The sequence below is a fragment of the Hyperolius riggenbachi genome, chromosome 3 (assembly GCF_040937935.1).
Source record: "Hyperolius riggenbachi isolate aHypRig1 chromosome 3, aHypRig1.pri, whole genome shotgun sequence".
Taxonomy (NCBI): Eukaryota; Metazoa; Chordata; class Amphibia; order Anura; family Hyperoliidae; genus Hyperolius; species Hyperolius riggenbachi.
In genome coordinates this window covers 410,208,691-410,226,613 of record NC_090648.1, presented here as the reverse complement: position 1 = coordinate 410,226,613, position 17,923 = coordinate 410,208,691, and positions in this window count along the sequence as shown.

Below are 17,923 nucleotides of genomic sequence, written 5' to 3'. Positions count from 1 at the left end.
ATCTGCCAAACTGGAAACAATACTTGGTTGTATGGGGATCCCATGCGTGTATGGTGTTAAAGGGAACCAGAGATGAACGATTCACACAAAATAAACATAGCAGTTGATAGCTTGTAAAGTATAAATGCTCTACCTGATAATTTCGTCACTCTGGAGTGCCTTTTTGAGTGTTTTTTATCCATTATTGCTCCAGGAAATATCCAATATGGCCGCCGGCTCATATCTCTTCTGCTTCCAGGTTATAAACTGTTCTGGATGTGCTGTCTATAGACTATAGACAAGCAGGGCTGCAGCAGGCTTTCATCTGTCTGCTTTCAACTTTATTATTCTGGTATGCTGTGTGGCTGCCTGTAGGAAGTGTCTCTTATAGAAATGAAACTGCATACAGTAGATTATGACTAGCTGCACACTGCACACAGATACACTGTCTGTTTCAGAGCTTTATTCTAGGCAGCAGCAGCCCCTCCCATGTCAACAGCTCTGAGTATGAAATCTGAGCCAGGAGGTGGCAGGCTTGGGCTTGAAAAGACTCCACAGAAGATTGACTCAGCTATAATGATTCCAGGTCAAACCTCGACTTAATAGTCGGTGGATTCTTATCACAGTTGATAACAGATAGATTAGACTGAGAAGAATAAAACTAAAAGCAGGGTAGGTGTTTACTGTCATGTTCCCACTCATAAATGTAATAAAATACATGAGGGTGCTTCGTCTCTGGTGCTCTTTAAGTGTCTGAGGCAATTATAGTTTGTTAGGGATTGAAACTGCAGCTGGCTGTATGTTTAAGAACATTTCTATGGTGTTGTGTGGCTGGTTTTTATGGGGGGGGGGGGGGGGAGATTTAGAACTTATTATTAAGCCATTGATTAATAAACTAAAGATGTTTGAGCAGGGCCAAATTTACCATAATGCACTGTAGGTACGTGCCTACAGGCGCCTGAGGATGGAAAGGCGGCAGACTCCCCTCCCCAAGTGCCTCCCCCCCTACTTCCCTAAGCAGAGTCCTGATGAGAGTGTAAATGAGAGGTATCTCACCCTGCTCTCGGCATTCCACTGGCACCTCTAACTACTTAAGGATAAAAGTATCTAAAAAGTTTAAAACATAAAGAGGCAGTGATGGACTTACCTCCTCCAAGCAGACACAAAAATTGCCAATGTGTTTGTCAAATCCGAGTTTATTTACATACTTCGGGGGACAATGCAACGCATTTCACAGTTTTGATCTCGCCTCATCAGGCAATAACAACAGAGCAATAGCATATGTGGTCAGTAAAAGAGCCAGGCACCTCTGCTGCCTGGCTCTTATGCTATATGCTGTCTTCTACTGGGCCGTGGGTGTGTACTGTAGGACTCGTGCAGCCTGGCAAGTGCCTATACAATAATGCCCGACTCCGGCAACGCAGGAGAGGCTGCCAGGGGGGCATTTAGGAAGGATGCGGGGGCAGAGAGGAGAACGTTTGAGCGGTGGGCATCGGGACAGCTAACATAATATATGCCTGCCTGCCCCAAGCCACACACAACCGTCTCTCCATGTTCATTTGGCTTTGGTATCCTTTAAAGTACACCTGAAGTGAGAAGCACATGGAGGCTGCCATATTTTTTTCCGTGTAAACAATACTCGTTGCCTGGTTGTACTGCTGATCTCTTTGACTGCAGTAGTGTCTGAACCACACACACCTTAAACAAGCATGCACCTAATCTAGCCAGACTTCAGTCAGAACACCTGATCTGTATGCTTGTTAAAGCAGTAGGAATAGCGATACTATGCCAGGGGAAAAAACACATACTGTATATAAGTAGATAAATACTTGATCTACTTACATAACATATGTATTGTACAGTCCACATTTTGATTTCAGTGAATTTTATATAGTAAATGAAGAGAATTCTGTTCCTGGTGGGAACCATGTATTTTGCCCACAGTTTAGGCTAAATCCTGATCTAATTTCTGCCCTTTACTTTTTTTTTTATTTTCCCCTCCAATCGCTGAGTCACCTCAGCCTTGCTTGTAAACACAAGTGAGCAGGGGATTGTGTTTCAGATAAACAGCTAGGCAGGGAAATAAATGGAGTAGGAATATATTATAGATAAAAAGAACCCCCAGCAAACATAGTGGTTAGCGCTCTCGCCTTGCAGTGCTGGGTCCCCGGTTCGAATCTCAGCCAGGGCACTATCTGCAAGGAGTTTGTATGTTCTCCCCATGTCTACATGGGTTTCCTCCGGGCACTCTGGTTTTCTCCTACATCCCAAAAACAGTTAAGTTAATTGGCTTCCCCCTAAATTGGCCCTAGACTATGATACATGCACTACACGATACATACATAGATATATGGCTAGTGTAGGGGCTAGATTGTGAGCCCCTCTGAGGGACAGTTACTGACAAGACAATATACTCTGTACAGCGCTGCGTAATATGTTGACACTTAAAGAGAATCTGTATTGTTAAAATCGCACAAAAGTAAACATACCAGTGCGTTAGGGGACATCTCCTATTACCCTCTGTCACAATTTTGCCGCTCCTCGCCGCATTAAAAGTGGTTAAAAACAGTTTTAAAAAGTTTGTTTATAAACAAACAAAATGGCCACCAAAACAGGAAGTAGGTTGATGTACAGTATGTCCACACATAGAAAATACATCCATACACAAGCAGGCTGTATACACCCTTCCTTTTGAATCTCAAGAGATCATTTGTGTGTTTCTTTCCCCCTGCAGCTATCTTCCACTGAAGTGTCAGGCTGTTTCTTCCTGCAGAGTGCAGACAGCTGTGCCTGTATGTAATTCCTCAGTTTGTGAAAGCCCAGCCAGCTCAGAGGAGGATTTATCCAGTTGGAAAAGATAAGAGAGAAGAGAGAAGCTGCTCTAATCTAAATAATACACAGGCAGTGTGCATAGAGGGGCCTGGATGGGGGAGATGCATCACAGAACCACAACACTGAAGAACTTGGCAGCCTTCCAGACACAGGCCTGACAAGTCTGACAAGAGAGAGATAAGTTGATTTATTACAGAGATGGTGATAGTAGAACGTGCTGCAGTAAGCCAGAACACATTAGAATAGCTTTTGGAACTTGTAGGATGATAAAAAACAGGATGCAATTTTTGTTACGGAGTTTCTTTAAATAAATAAATAAAATAAATGTATGGATAATGTCGAGGTGAGTTTCTTAACTGTGCACTCTGCATGGGCCTGTTCCTCCTCACTCTGTCACTTCACTCAGGGCAGTGACCCACCTCACCCGCTCCTGGAAACGGCCCTGGAGTGCATTCAGATGCATTGCTTAGTTACAGCTGAGCAGTGTGCACTGTTGCTTTGGGGAGGGGAGGAAGGACAATGGCACGATAAACAATAGAGTGACTTCCAGAAGGCAGGGTTAAAAAATTAGCAATGCTTTCATCTTTTACTGTGGCTTAAAGATCCAGCATCCTTAAATTACCGCAGGGGGTACCTGTACACAGGCTTGATTCTATGCCAAATCCAATCTACCATATGTATGAAACTTAAAGTGGATCCGAGATAAACTTTTACTCATTGCATAATTGTGTTTCTTTCATATAGTTTATAGGGCATTCCTCAAGCCAAATATTTTTTTTTGTTTTGTTTTAATACTCTAATTCCTTATAAACTAAACAAGCCTTGCCCACAGCTTTTCCAGAGAGCCTTGGCAATCTAAGTTTTAGTAGCAAGGGCTTATGGGAGCTCAGTCTGGGCAGGAGGAGGAGGTTACTATCCAGAGATTTCAGAGGCAGAGGGGAGGAGGGGAGTGAAGTTTTCACAGGCTAAGGGCTGGAGATGCTATCAGCTTGCCTGTGTATAATGTGACAAACAGAACATGGCTGCCCTCATTTTATCACAGGATTAAATAATCATAAACTGTTGAAGCTGTTTGCAGCTAGATTTGTTGTGTAAGCTATTTAAACTTTATATAAGATATAAACACAAGATACTTGTTATAGTTAGTCTTTCATCTCTGAACCGCCTTAAGTGAGTGGATTTTTACCTCCCTGGGGCTTCTTCTAGACCCCCCACAGTCTATCTGGTCCCTCACTGTTGTTCCGATGCGCACCGATCTTTCACTGTAAGCCCCAGTAAAGTCCCTGACTGAACTCAGAGAGAACTGCTGTCTCAGAGAGTGTTTCAGTTTCCTGTACACAAGCTTTCTTATAACATCGACTACACTCTTTTAGTCGATTTATATATGGAACTCGTTATTACTTTGTTATCTTGCCTATACAGAAGCATTACTTATATTTAAACAAGGTCGTTTTTGAAATGCCAGTGACAATCTCATCTCAGGCTATTTAACCTATTGCAGAGTTTCCGATTCCTGTAAACCAGTCTTTTAGAAAAATCTATTTACTGAGAGCTATGTGTGACATGTGGAATGCAAAACATTCTTGCACACATCTTCTCTTCAAAGTTTTCTGTTTTGGGCATTTGTTGCATTTTGGGCATCAGGTAAATATTCATGTACATTGATTCTGTAAGTTAATTAAGCACGTCATGCTGTCCATCAGCCTGCTGTCTGCCCTTCTGCCCGCTGTGTATCCAGTAGTCCGCTGTGTCTGTGCTGTCATCCCCCATCCATCCGCCGTGTCTGCAGTGTCATCCCCTTGCTTGCTGTGCTGCCCTGCACACAGTATTCAGACCTCAGATCTGACCTGGCTGGTGCTCACAGTTATGGGAGAGCAAAAGGTGCCATGCACAGTACACCGCCGTATACAGGAAGTGACATCATGCTCACTTACTGTATGATGGACATCTGGCATGTATACTGAAATGGAGGGCTAGAAGGGGGTATCTATACTGGGGGCGAGGCTGTGTTATTTGGCAACCTATATTGCACATCTGGCTAACTATATTTGGGGAGGGGAGGTTCATCTGGCTACTTATACTGAAGGGCATAACCTCCCAAATTTTTGAGATCAGAAAAAGGGACACTTAAAGGGATACTGTAGGGGGGTCGGGGGAAAATGAGTTGAAGTTACCTGGGGCTTCTATTGGTCCCCCACAGGCATCCTGTGCCCATGCAGCCACTCCACGATGCTCCGGCCCTTCCTCCGGTACACTTCTGGAATTTCAGACTTTAAAGTCTGAAAACCACTACGCCTCCGTTGCCGTGTCCTCGCTTCCCCTGATGTCACAGGGAGCACACGGCGCAGGCACAGACCATACTGGACCTGCGCAGTATGCTCCTGGTGCCATCAGCAGGAGTGAGGACACGGCAAAGCAGGCGCAGTGGTTTTCAGACTTTAAAGTCTAAAATTCCAGAAGTGAACCAGAGGCAGAGCCAGAGCATCGGCGCGGGCACAGGATGCCTGCGGGGGACCATTAGAAGCCCCGGGTAAGTTCAACTCATTTTCCCCCGACCCCCCTACAGTATCCCTTTAAGCCACACCTCTAACCACGCCCCTGACACCTAGTCACGCATACTATGAAAAAATGGTTGTTTTATAGTTTAAACTACACTTGTCCTTTCAATCTTGGTTCATTTTCCTTCATATTAACATTTGAAAAGATATCAATTTGAAGGATGGGAATTAAGTTTAGTGTCAATTAAACACATTTTCCACTAGAAAACTACATATATTTACATAGATCTGTACATCAGTCTTGAAATAGCGACAAATGAGGGAGATGGAGGGACAGAGGGACAGGGTTCCCAAAAGAGGGATTGTCCATCCAAAAGAGGGATAGCTGTGAGCTATGACTGACGGAGGAGGGCATCTGGCTACCTATTAATGATATTTAGGGAATTATGGCTACTTAATTATTTTATCTAGAGGCAACTTGCGGTTTCATCAATGTATCTTGAGACCCCTGACTACTTAATTATTTTGTCTGGAGGCATGTGACTACTTGATTCTTTTATCAGGGGAAATTTCACTACTAATTTTTTTATCTGTGGCACCTAGCCACTGAAATATTTAATCTGGAGGCATGTGACTACTTGATTCTTTTATGCAGAACCATGGGACTACTTCTTTCCTTTATATATAGGCGTAATTATTTTATCTGGAAACATGTTACCAATTACCATACTTGGCCCACAGCTACTTAATTCTTGTATTTAGGGAGGCCATAGCATCTTAATTTTTGTATCCAGGTAGTATAGTGGCTATTAAATTCTGTAATCTGGGGAACCCAGCTGCACTGCCTGGAAAAAGGGGTGTATAAATTGTGTGTGAGTTTTGGGGAGGGTGATAAGGATGCTTTTGGTCAGGGGCAGCTGATGATAGTGGGTCTTGGGCAGCAAAAAGCCCAAGTCGGACCATGAGGGCAAGGATACTTAAAGTACTGTAAATGGCAAACAGATTCTTAATGACTATTGTAGAATGTACATACCTTACGGATATAAAATTTCTAGATCTAAACAAGGCCGGTATGGATAAATAAATACTGTTTTGAACATAATTAAGTGTAAAAGGAACACCATAAGTGCCCTAGAGCAGTGTTTCTCAACATTTTATTAGTATGTACCCCTTTTAAAACCCTGTACTCGCCAAGTACCCCCTAGCATAGTAAACCTTATCGCAAGTACCCCTTGACAAATGTATGTATGTATGTATCATATTACATGATAATTGGATCTAAACAATTTACAAGCATTTACTATTGCTTTTATTTAGCTAAAATACTAATTTGTTGTTGTTTAAATGGGATTTATCATTTTCTAAAACTCTAAATTTGTTATTCTTGGTTAAGTATAGCAAGTCTGAGTACCCCCTGGAACCATCAGAAGTACCCCCTGGGGTACGCGTACCGCACGTTGAGAACCTAGGCCCTAGAGAATTAAGGGACTGCATCTGCACTAAGGAATTAAAGGTAATGTAACAAAAACTGCAAAAGGGTAATCAGACTTGCGAAACCGAAAATGGAAAAAAAGAGGCTAGAGATATAAAGACAAATCCAAAAAAGCTTCATAAATATATAAACTTGAAAAGAAAAAACACAGAAAATATAGGACTTTTACAAGATCAAGCAGGAAACTTGATTGTGGAGGACCGAGCTAAAGCAGACATTTTAAGGGATGCCATACAAAGTTACGTAGCACAAAATAACCTTATTTCAGTACAACAGCGTGGATTTACTAAAGACAGGTACTGTCTCACAAACGTGCTCAGCTTTTATGAAGTGGTGAATGAAAATTTCGATTTTGGGAAAGCAATAGATGTAGTATACTTGGACTTTGCAAAGGTTTTTGACACTGTTCCCCACAATAGCCTGGTGCAGAAGCGGAGGATACAGACATTAAGATAAAATATATGTATGTGGATAGAGAACACAGCAGCAGCCAACAAATTTGCCTTTCTGATTAAAAAAACAAAAAATAACAAATAGAAGCAATGACACTTTGAACTTTCAAGAACTACCTAAAACCTTATCAGAAGCCTGTTTCTGCCTCTTAGCTGTTTTGGCTTTTATTGACTTTTTAGGAAACTAACTGAATTCCTGAATTTAACAAGTTGTTCACATTTACATGAATTAATACTCTATTTGCTTTTTAACTCTTTCTGTACTGGAAAACAGAACGGGACTTCAGATAATTTCTTGGTAGGATCAGAATTCTATGTATTCATGTTAACTCATCATGGGCTTGATTCATCAAAAGCCCGTAATACTGCGGTACTCACATAGCATATGGCAATATTCTCTTCACTTCCACCTGCTAGGATTGTGAGTCCCGTGATTAGCGTAACGCGTAACTTGTGGTACTCGAGTAGCGCCACTGTTGCTACGGTAATGCTTGTTAGTATAATGTGCTACCAAAGCAACGGTCGTGCTACTCAAGTATGGCAAGTTGTGCTAATTCCTTTAGGGCTGGTTCACACTTGTTGTAAGAACGTATCCGGGGCTCCGTTTTTTGGCCCGGACCAAAACCGGAGCCACGGATACCAATGTTAAAAATAGCAGCCGTCTTCAACCAATTAAAAAAACGGATCCGTTCGTGAACTGAATGGAGAGTCCGGACTTCTTGGGACTTCACAGAGCCCGGATACATAGAGGGGTAGTGGCAGGCAATGCAAAAATGGATCTGCATCTACATAGACACAGAAATGGAGGGAGATCTGGATTGCCTACTGCCTGGTCCTCCCCTCAAAGTCATAGGTGCCTCCTCCTGATAGGCTGGATGGGGAAGCAGCCAGGAAGGGGGGCAGCGGGCTCCCACTCCAGCTAGTTTCTTTTAAAATCAATCCAGCAACTAGCGGCGAGTGGGAAACTCACTCACTTCCTTGCGTTCCACCCCTCGCCGCGTCACTTCCTGCACTGCCGCCCTCTGTACTTCAGTTGGTGGAAGTGAGTGAGTTTCCCACTTATTGCTGAATTGATTTTAAAAGAAACTAGCTGGAGGGGAAGCGGGGAAGGGGGCACCCATGCCAAACCCACTCCCCGGCCGCTGTGCCCGCTGCCCCCTTCCTGCCTACTGCCCCCTCCAGCATGGAGGCCCTCCCACCCACAGCCATTGAACGGACTGGAAACATGCTGCAAAAATGGAGCATGGATCTGTTTTATTTTTTTATCCCTATGTTCTGGTTTTTGAAAAACAGAGCCCAGACCGCTTATTGCGATCTGCAACTGCATGTAGTGTGGACCAAGCCTTACTTGAGGTACTTGCGGGCGGAAGTGAAGGCATTTTTACCGTGCATCATGTATGCACCGTAGTATTACCCACTTTTGATGAATCAACCTACATGTGCCTGATGTAAATTTGCCATGAGCCGACAGCGTGCTGCTAATGTATTGGTCTCAGGGTAACATACATGTTGCTATGGTAACACGTGGCATAACATGGAAACAGAAAATTTGAGCGCTTGCTGTAAATGGACCATTTGGATGCAAAAATGGACACTAATCTCAATTGGCGGCAACCGGGCACCGAAGCTGAAGTAGGAGTCCGGTAAAATGTATAGTTATTTTTATCATTATATATAGTCAATATATATATCATTATAGTTAATGTTATCATATTTGTATTATCATAGTTAATTATTATGGTTCATGTGGTGGGGGAAGGAGGTATGTGCCGGGGGGGGGGGGGGGGGGGGGCAGTTATGATTAAGTGTCAGGAAGAGGGGCTTCATGGTTTAGCGTCAAGGGAGAGTATGTATGTATCCATCACCCGCTCAGTTGGGCATAGAATGAGCCGCATGACGGCTCACCCTGCTGCCGCTGAAATACCAGGCAGCGTTAAATACTATTCCCCCTCCGAGTTATAGCAACTCGGATGTGCAAGTAGTTTAAATACTGATGTACCACTATAGACGTAGCAACATTACGTTTGTGGCGGCGCCCTGGTCAGGTGCTACACGGCAGTAAGCGTGCACAGAAATTACCTGCTTCGGTCTTGGGGGCTTGTTAGGATTAGGCATTACGGGGGGAGGGTTCTGTTTGAGAAAAGGGTTATGTTTAGCTGTAGTAAATTATTGGTAATATGAAAATTAACACTCTAAAATAGTAGACTATCAGTAAATGTTACCGATATTCTACTATTGGCTATGCTCCGGAACACAAATTCCCTGGTGCCTTTATTTAACATACATATGTAACATGATTACCATAGCAACTATGGTAATGCACACAGCACTAATATAGTATTGGGCGGTGCTCCCCTGGTGTTAGGGCTGGTAAAATTGACCAGTGCTGCCTGCGCACTGCAAAATTATTGGCCTTTCGTGCATCAGGCCCTATGTCACATCAGGGGCTTGATTCACTAAACCATGATAATTCAAATATCACACCTTATGAAAAGATATCACACCTTATCAAAGTTAACACGCCTTATCATAGTAGCATAGCAAGCGCTACAAACCCGCAGGGACTCAGGGCAGGATGAGTGCCATTGCCAATTAGCAGGCATAAGTTCGTAGCGCTCTCTATGCTACTCTGATAAGGCGTGCTAACTTTGATAAGGTGTGATATCTTTTCATAAGGTGTGATCTTTGATAAGGTGTGATATTTTAGTTATAACGGTTTAGTGAATCAAGCCCCAGGTACGCTGTTGTATGTTCTAGCTTCCTAGCTACACACAAAAAATGTTAAAGCCAGGTGGGCCACCAGAGGTGCAATTAAGGAACAACAGTTGACATCAAAAAGGTTCAACTTGACTGATCTCATGTAAAACTTCCATGTAATGCTTAATGCGATAACGTGTTATTACTACAGGAAAATAATATATTCAGCCTGGAGATATAATGGCTAAAAAACTGATACACCTGTTTGACTCACCTGAATTTTTTATGGTTTCTTGCCTGAGTATCTACTGTCAGCAGGTGTTACGTATATATATTTTCAGCATCTGATGAGTAATGATATCCCTAGGCAAAATGCATGTCTTTACAGTGATATGCAAATGACTCCTTAAAGAGGAACTGTAACATAAAAAGATCCCCTGGGGGGTACTCACCTCGGGTGGGGGAAGCCTCCGGATCCTAATTAGGCTTCCCACGCCGTCCTCCATCCGTCAGGGGTCTCGCTGCAGCCCTCCGTGGAGTCCGGGCAGCGGTGACGTCATTATTTACCTTCCTGGCTCCTGCGCAGGCGCTCTGACGGCTGTCGGCTCCGAACTACACGAAAATACCCGATCGCCGTCGGGTCCGCTCTACTGCGCAGGCGCAAGTTTCCTGCGCCTGCGCAGTAGAGCGGACCCGAATGAGATCGGGTATTTCCGTGTAGTTCGGAATGGAAAGCCGCCACAGCGCCCCCGCTGGAGCCAGCAAAGGTAAATATTGAAATGACAGTCGGCACAGTCGCCGGCTGTTCGGAGGGCTGCGGAGAGACCCCCGTGGGACAGAGGACGGCGTGGGAAGCCTCATTAGGATCCGGAGGCTTCCCCCACCCGAGGTGAGTACCCCCCAGGGGATCTTTTTAATGTTACAGAGTCTCTTTAACGTGTGATCTTATTTTGTCATGGCAATTAGATCTTTTAAACAACATACGGTAAGTTAGGTTTTTTTTTTCTTGAATGCACCATTTAAAGAGAACCCGAGGTGGGTTTGAAGAATATTATCTGCATACAGAGGATGGATCTGCCTATACAGCCCAGCCACGCTGCTGACAAACAGCTTGTCAGAGCTGGCTGTGTTTATCTCTATAGTGTCAGTCTGCTGCTCTCCCCGCCTCCTGCAGAACTCCAGTCCCCGCCTGCATCCCTTCCCTCCCTGCTGATTGGAGGGAAGGGATGGGGGCAGGGACCGGAGCTATGCAGGAGGCGGGGGAGCAGCTGAGACTGACACTACAGATGTAAACACAGCCTCACAACATGGCTGTGATTTATGAGGGATTGCAGAGTGCAGGGGGACCTTAGTGGGGTTTGGGATAGCAACAGAGGCTGGGCTGTATAGGCAGATCCAGCCTCTGTATGCAGATAACATTCTTTAAACACACCTCGGGTTCTCTTTAAGCTATGTACAGGCATTAAATGATAAACTTGGATTTTGAACTTTCTAGGTCTGCAGTGTGTTGCATAAAGGTATGGTACTGCCTTGGCTGAGTAATGTAATTTCCTCAATACCTTACAGTGCTTCATCTAAGGGGATTACCATAGTGAATAACTGGTTAAAAAAAATCTAAAAGAGTAATGAATGCATCTTCCCCTTGCCCAAAGAGGGTCAGGGCAGCAGCTATATATGTCTTTGGCTGAGAAATGACAGTTGTACTTTGTTTTATATGGTGCATAGAATTTAGATCGTAGAGCTATACTCAGAATATCTCTTCTGCTTTAATAGGTTAACCACACTATAAGAACTTAAACTTTAAGAACTATTAACAATCATATGTTACCAAACAGGTGCAAAGGGTACTTAAGTGGGGGGTGCTCAAATTTAAAAAAGGTCAGTGTGGGTGCTGCAGGAAGGGGAAGTCACTCGGGGGTGCTGGGGGAGAGAGAGGTCAGTTTAGATGCTGGGGAGGTCACTATGGCTTCTGCTGGGGACTGGAAGGGAGCCTCTAGGGAAGGAAAGGTCAATGTGGGTGGTGGGAGAGGGAGAGGTCAGTGTGAGTGCTGGAAAGGGAGAGGTCTGTGTGGGTGCTGTAAAGGGAGAGGTCTGTGTGGGTGCTGGGGGAAGCAGGATCACTGCAGTGCTAATGCTGGGTAGGGAGAGGTCAGTGAGGGCCCTAGGTGGATGGGTGGGGGGGGGGGTTACTGTGGGTGCTAGGGTAAAGGAGAGGTCACTGTGAATACTGGGGGAGGGAGAGGTCACTGCTGTCAGGGAGACACCGTCTTACCTGCTCCCACACAGCTGTGGGGATGGTTACACCAGGATTCCTATATGGCACCTCTTTACTCCAAAGGGTGGGGCTTCCCATGGGCAGTGGGCAGGGCTTATCGTGGTTGGGGCAGAGCTTCCTTATTGTAAGCCAAAGAGGCGTTTTTATGGGTATTTAAAAAGAGGGAGGGTGCTTGGGCACCCAGAGCCCCCCTCTGCACATGCCTGTCCTGAGCCCCATTGCAACCACAGTGGTTGGTGTGGCAAGTGCAGGAATGCCGGCTGCAGGGTTAAGAAGGGGCTGGAGGAGATCATTGCCACCTCATATTCATTCCTCAGTTGGGTTATATACTTGAGAACCTTGGAGTGGGACACAGATTGATAACCAGCATGATCTCTCTTTCAAAAATTTCTTATAAAATTGACATGTGGCAAGCATGCTATTTTGAATAAATATTTTTCATAATGCACTTTGTGTATGTTTGTTGTCATAATTTTATGTGTGTCACATTGGCATATCTTGGGACCCAAAGAGACTTGTATTCATACATGGAAGGCATCTAAAGATACATAACACTACAGGAAACTAAACACATAGAGGCCCATATGCAATTATATTTTTCTCCTGAGTTTTCTCCTAGTTGATATTTTCACATCTTGTCATACAATCAGTGGCGTAGCTAAGGAGCTATGGGCCCCGGTGCAAGTTTTACATGGGGCCCCCCAAGCACTCTTTACATAACAATTGATATGGCGCACCAAAACCTGCCAAGGACAACCACAGTGTCCGAGGTGCAAGAAAGGGATTGGGAACAGTGTTTTAAGGATTACTACTATTCAAAGCATCTATAGAAGTGATTATTACAAGCACAGGACCAATAGAGAGCTAATACTGTGATAGAGGGTGGACCCTTCGGGCCCCTCTGGCCCAAGGGCCCTGAGGTGGTGGCTACCACTGCACCTCCTATTGCTACGCCACTGCATACAATGCCATTAACCATCCTGGCGGTATGGACGAGCTCAGCTCGTCCATTACCGCCGGAGGCTGCCGCTCAGGCCCTGCTGGGCCGATTCTGATGAAATAAAAAGGAGCACACGCAGCCGGCACTTTGCCAGCCGCGTGTGCTACCTGATCGCCGCCGCAGCGCGGTGATCTGCCGCGTGCAGTGGCGAAAGAGGGTCCCCCCAGCCGCCGGAGCCCAGCGCAGCCGGAACAAATAGTTCCGGCCAGCGCTAAGGGCTGGATCGGAGGCGGTTGACGTCAGGACGTCGGCTGACGTCCATGACGTCACTCTGCTCGTCGCCATAGCGACGAGGTAAGCAAAACAAGGAAAGCTGCTTATTGCAGCTTTCCTTGTTAATTCTGATCGCCGGAGGCGATCGGAATTACGCTTCAGGAGCGCCCTCTAGTGGGCTTTCATGCAGCCAACTTTCAGTTGGCTGCATGTAATAGTTTTTTTTTAATTTAAAAAAAACCCTCCCGCAGCCGCCCTGGCGATCTTAATAGAATGCCAGGGTGGTTAAAACCACCAGCAAACAAAAAAAATGCTCAAAATATTTTAATAGTACTTTTTCACTAACTATTAGGTACTTTTTCATTTGTAAAATGCTTAAAAGTTATTTTAAAGAAAATATGAAAATAATCTCCTAGGGGAAAACTCAAAGGTAAAAGTGAATTGCATATGGGCCATAGTGTGCTGCATTTTGGGACATATGGAATGCTAAGTGGAGTCATTTTATTGTTCCTTATATGGCCCATACTGGGCACTAACAAAACTTATGTCACCGTTGCAACACAAACAGCGGTTTTATACAAATGTAATATATGGATTTGTTAATAATTCACCTACAATATTCTGGAGATTCCCTCTTCGAATAGTAATATTCACTCTTTTGAAAAACTAGTAAATACTGCCCCATCAAAAGATATGCCGCTTTAGAAGTAGCAAATTTAATTTGTCTCCAGGTAGTATCTATGGAAACTTATTTCTGAATATAAGCAATGGGAGATGATATCATTGTGCCGTTTTAGGCAAAAAGGGACTAAAAACCATATATCCTTGATAGGGTGGTCCACCACACCCGGCTTGAACACTTAATGTAATTAGAAGGTTGGGGTAGATCTCAAGACACCACAAACATATGTTGCAGTACAAAAGATAGTTTCCACTTTATTACACCAAAAATACAAAAATATTTTAGTTCAATCAATTTGATCAATGAATTAATCAATCTTCATGGGTATCAATGCATTAGGTCATAAATAAAACTCATTAAATATGACCAAATCTTTGTGAAGAGGCCATAACACATGTTTGGCTTGGAGTAATTTGCATATTGTTTTAGGCAACAACACTAGTTCATTTCGGGCCAAACACACCCTTCATCAGGACTTTGTAACAAAGAGGATTCTAAAAGTAAACAAATGCAACAACTAATTAAAACATGTTTGTAATATTATACAGTATACCAGATCCCAAAAAATAGAAAACACAGAAAAAAAGGAGTCAAAGAGCAGAACGTGGTGAAGATAACCTAAGGTATCTAATAACCACTTATCTAATAACCACTTGGATTTCGTACAGTCACCAGTTAAGAAAACAATGGTGAGAAATGAGAAAGATACAACAAAAAGAATTGAGTGTATCACAAGAGGAAATAAATACACCTCTGAACACAGAAATAAAATGGCAGTGCAGAAGGTTATAAAATGCGAAAGCATACAGTCATGAAATGCAAATGTTTGTGATCATATAGCAGATAATAGGTTTGCACATATAAAAGCACACACGATGTGGTGACAAATGCCAACCTCCTTAGACCAACCAGAGTCAAAATTCTGTAGTGTAGAACTGAATAACATATAGCATCTGTTCCCAGCAGATACCACCATGCACCTAGTTGTAACCAAAGTATATTGAAAGGCATATTGTCAGTGTACAGACCTTATTTAGAATGAATAACAAAATGTCCAGTTATATAACATGATTCAATGACAAACTTAAGAATTTAAAAGCGTTTAATAATAATACAGTATTTATAATTGTGGTTAAAAAATGCAGTGAACATTTGCCTTATCGTTTTCTATTAAAACCAAATGTCACTACCTGTTTACAGCAAGTGTTTATATGTTTCCTTGTGTCATGGATACAGGAGTGACATACAGTTTTTGTACTGAATCTGACATACAGTAAATTATATCACATACAGTTTTTGTAAATTTAGAAATATCTCATGTCTCTGTTAAGCAATGGATACGGAACAATAGATGTTAGGTACTTCCCATCTGTGTTAGCTTTCAGGAATGTCCCTGGATTTTAAGGCATTACCTCAGGCAGAATTATCACTCACCTTGCTGAGCTGAACTAAGAAGGCACACATCTAATTATACAGCATTTCCATGCACAGGGCAAGGGATCTCTGAATTTAACATAGGAATACAAAATGAAGAAATATTACTACGAGGAAAAATGTGACCACTGTTCACAGCACAGGTCGTATTACGTATTCCGCTGTTACGGAACTACAAGTCTCACAATGCATTTGCCTTTATGAGCCATGACTGTGGCTGTCAGACTCCTGCAATGCATTGTGGGACTTGTAGTTCCTTAACAGCTGGAGGGCCAAGTTTGCCCATGAGTGCCCTAGGTGCTTTTCACACTATGCACGTTGCATTGCAATAAGATCCTCAATGAAATGGTGGCAAAAAGTTGCATGGCACATTAGCCTTGTGTAATGATCCGCTCAGCTGGCTGCACAGGCAGACAGCTGTTTGACCATTCCTCTAGTCTGTGGGCTGCAGGTCTCTGGAAGAGAGACCCGTCTTTCCTTTGCAAGTTTCTGATCTGCTCTGCTGCTGAGGGATTTGCATACATTGGTTATGCAAATCACCTAGCTGCCTCCTTTGTAGGCTGGCAGTATAAGAAGATATGTTTTCCCAGAGTCCTTTGCTGGTCATCCTTCTTGGTTTGTTGAAACACTCCTAGAGTGTCAGCCATGCTATTTCTTGTTAAAATTATCTTAGAGTAATTCTTGGGACTGCACTAGGCAGCTTCCCTAGTGCAGTTAGATTGTTATCTGTGTTGTCTGTATTGCCTCTCTGTTGCGATTGTCCTGTCACCAACGGTGGTTGTCAGGAAATCGTTCTGTCTGTCTGGGGTGCTAACCAGAGCAGCGGTCGCTACTGCTAGCCCCTTCTGTTAATCTGTTTGTCTTGTTTGGATCGCACTAGTCTCTAGCGGTAGTGGCTGTGGATCCTTCTGATCTGTGTTCTTGGAGTATAGCTGGGGCAGCGGTTGCTACCTGCTATCTCATCTGTCTGTCTTGCTTGGATTGCACTAGCCCCTAGCGGTAGCGGCTGTGGATCCTTCTGAACTGCTTTCTTGGAGTATAGCTGGAGCGGCGATTGCTACCTGCTATCTCATCTGTCTGTGTTGCTTGGATCGCACTAGCCCCTAGCGGTGGCGGCTGTGGATCCTTCTGATCTGCAATCTTGTTTCTGTACCTGGATCGCATTCGCTCTAGCGGAAAGAGCAGTGGATCTTCCCTTTCTTGTTCCTGAACCCAGATCGCACTCGCTCTGACGGAAAGAGCAGTGGATCTCTCCTTTCTTATTCCTGTTTTCCGTTTGTCTGTCTTGTCTGATACGAACGCTTGCTGTAGGCTCGGTGAGGTAGCCGTTAAGCAAGCGCTCGCTTTCTCTGTTTCGTGTTTGTCTGTCGGTTGCTAGTTAGGCGTGCTTGTCTCTGTTGCGCTTAACGTGCGGAGATCGCGCTGTAAACGCGTTTGCTGTTGCGAATGAGTGTGGTGTTCGCGTTTAGTTAGCGTTTGTTATTTTCCTTGTTTTCTCATTGTTGTTTGCTGTGCCTTTGCTCCTCTCGTGTTCTGTTCTGTTCTGATCTGTCTTGTGTCACTTCTGGCGATCGCCTTTCTCGCGATCGCGTTCTTGCTTTTGTTTCTGCTGATGTGTGTTCACCGTCGCAGGGTCGCGACTAGATTGGTGAACACACATTTATACTGTATCTGTGCTCCTTCTCTTTAAGGGCTGTTCAGCCCCGCATTGTCTTCTGTACAATTCTCATCTGGCATTTGTGGCTGTGCAGAGGCTGTGCTCGTCTGCACTCCACAGCGCCATCTGCCGGTGGGAATTGCCCTCTGCTGGTGCATTGCACCTAGCCTGGGTTCACTTAATTATACGCTTGTGGAAGGTTTTCGTTGTGTCAGTGCGCATCTCGTGCGCTGACCGCGAAAACGATTCCGCAAACATTACACCTTGCAATGCGACAATAAACTGAAGCTTGAAGTACAATGAAACTATGCTTCACTCCCACTGTAAACGCACATGTTGTCTGGTACACATACAGCATGCTGTGCGTTACTCCCACAGGACCCATTGCACCCGATGTGACCATACTGTAGAAGCATGCATCACATTTGGATGTGATGATATTGTTCGTTGTGACTGAACGCAATGGATTCAGTGTGCTAGGGCTCTAAAATGCAAAGAAACATTACTTTAAGAGACTCTGGGCTTGATTCACTAACCGGCGCTAAGTGTTAGCGCTGGTGTGAAAAGCCGTTTTTTGTCCTTAATGCGCACAAAGCTACTTTGCGCGCAGCCCCGCTCACTGCGTGCAGCGCGGGTGCACCTATATTAGTGCGCAGTGCGACGATACCGTCGCACCCGCTGCCCCTTAAACGTCGCACCTGGCGGCGCATTA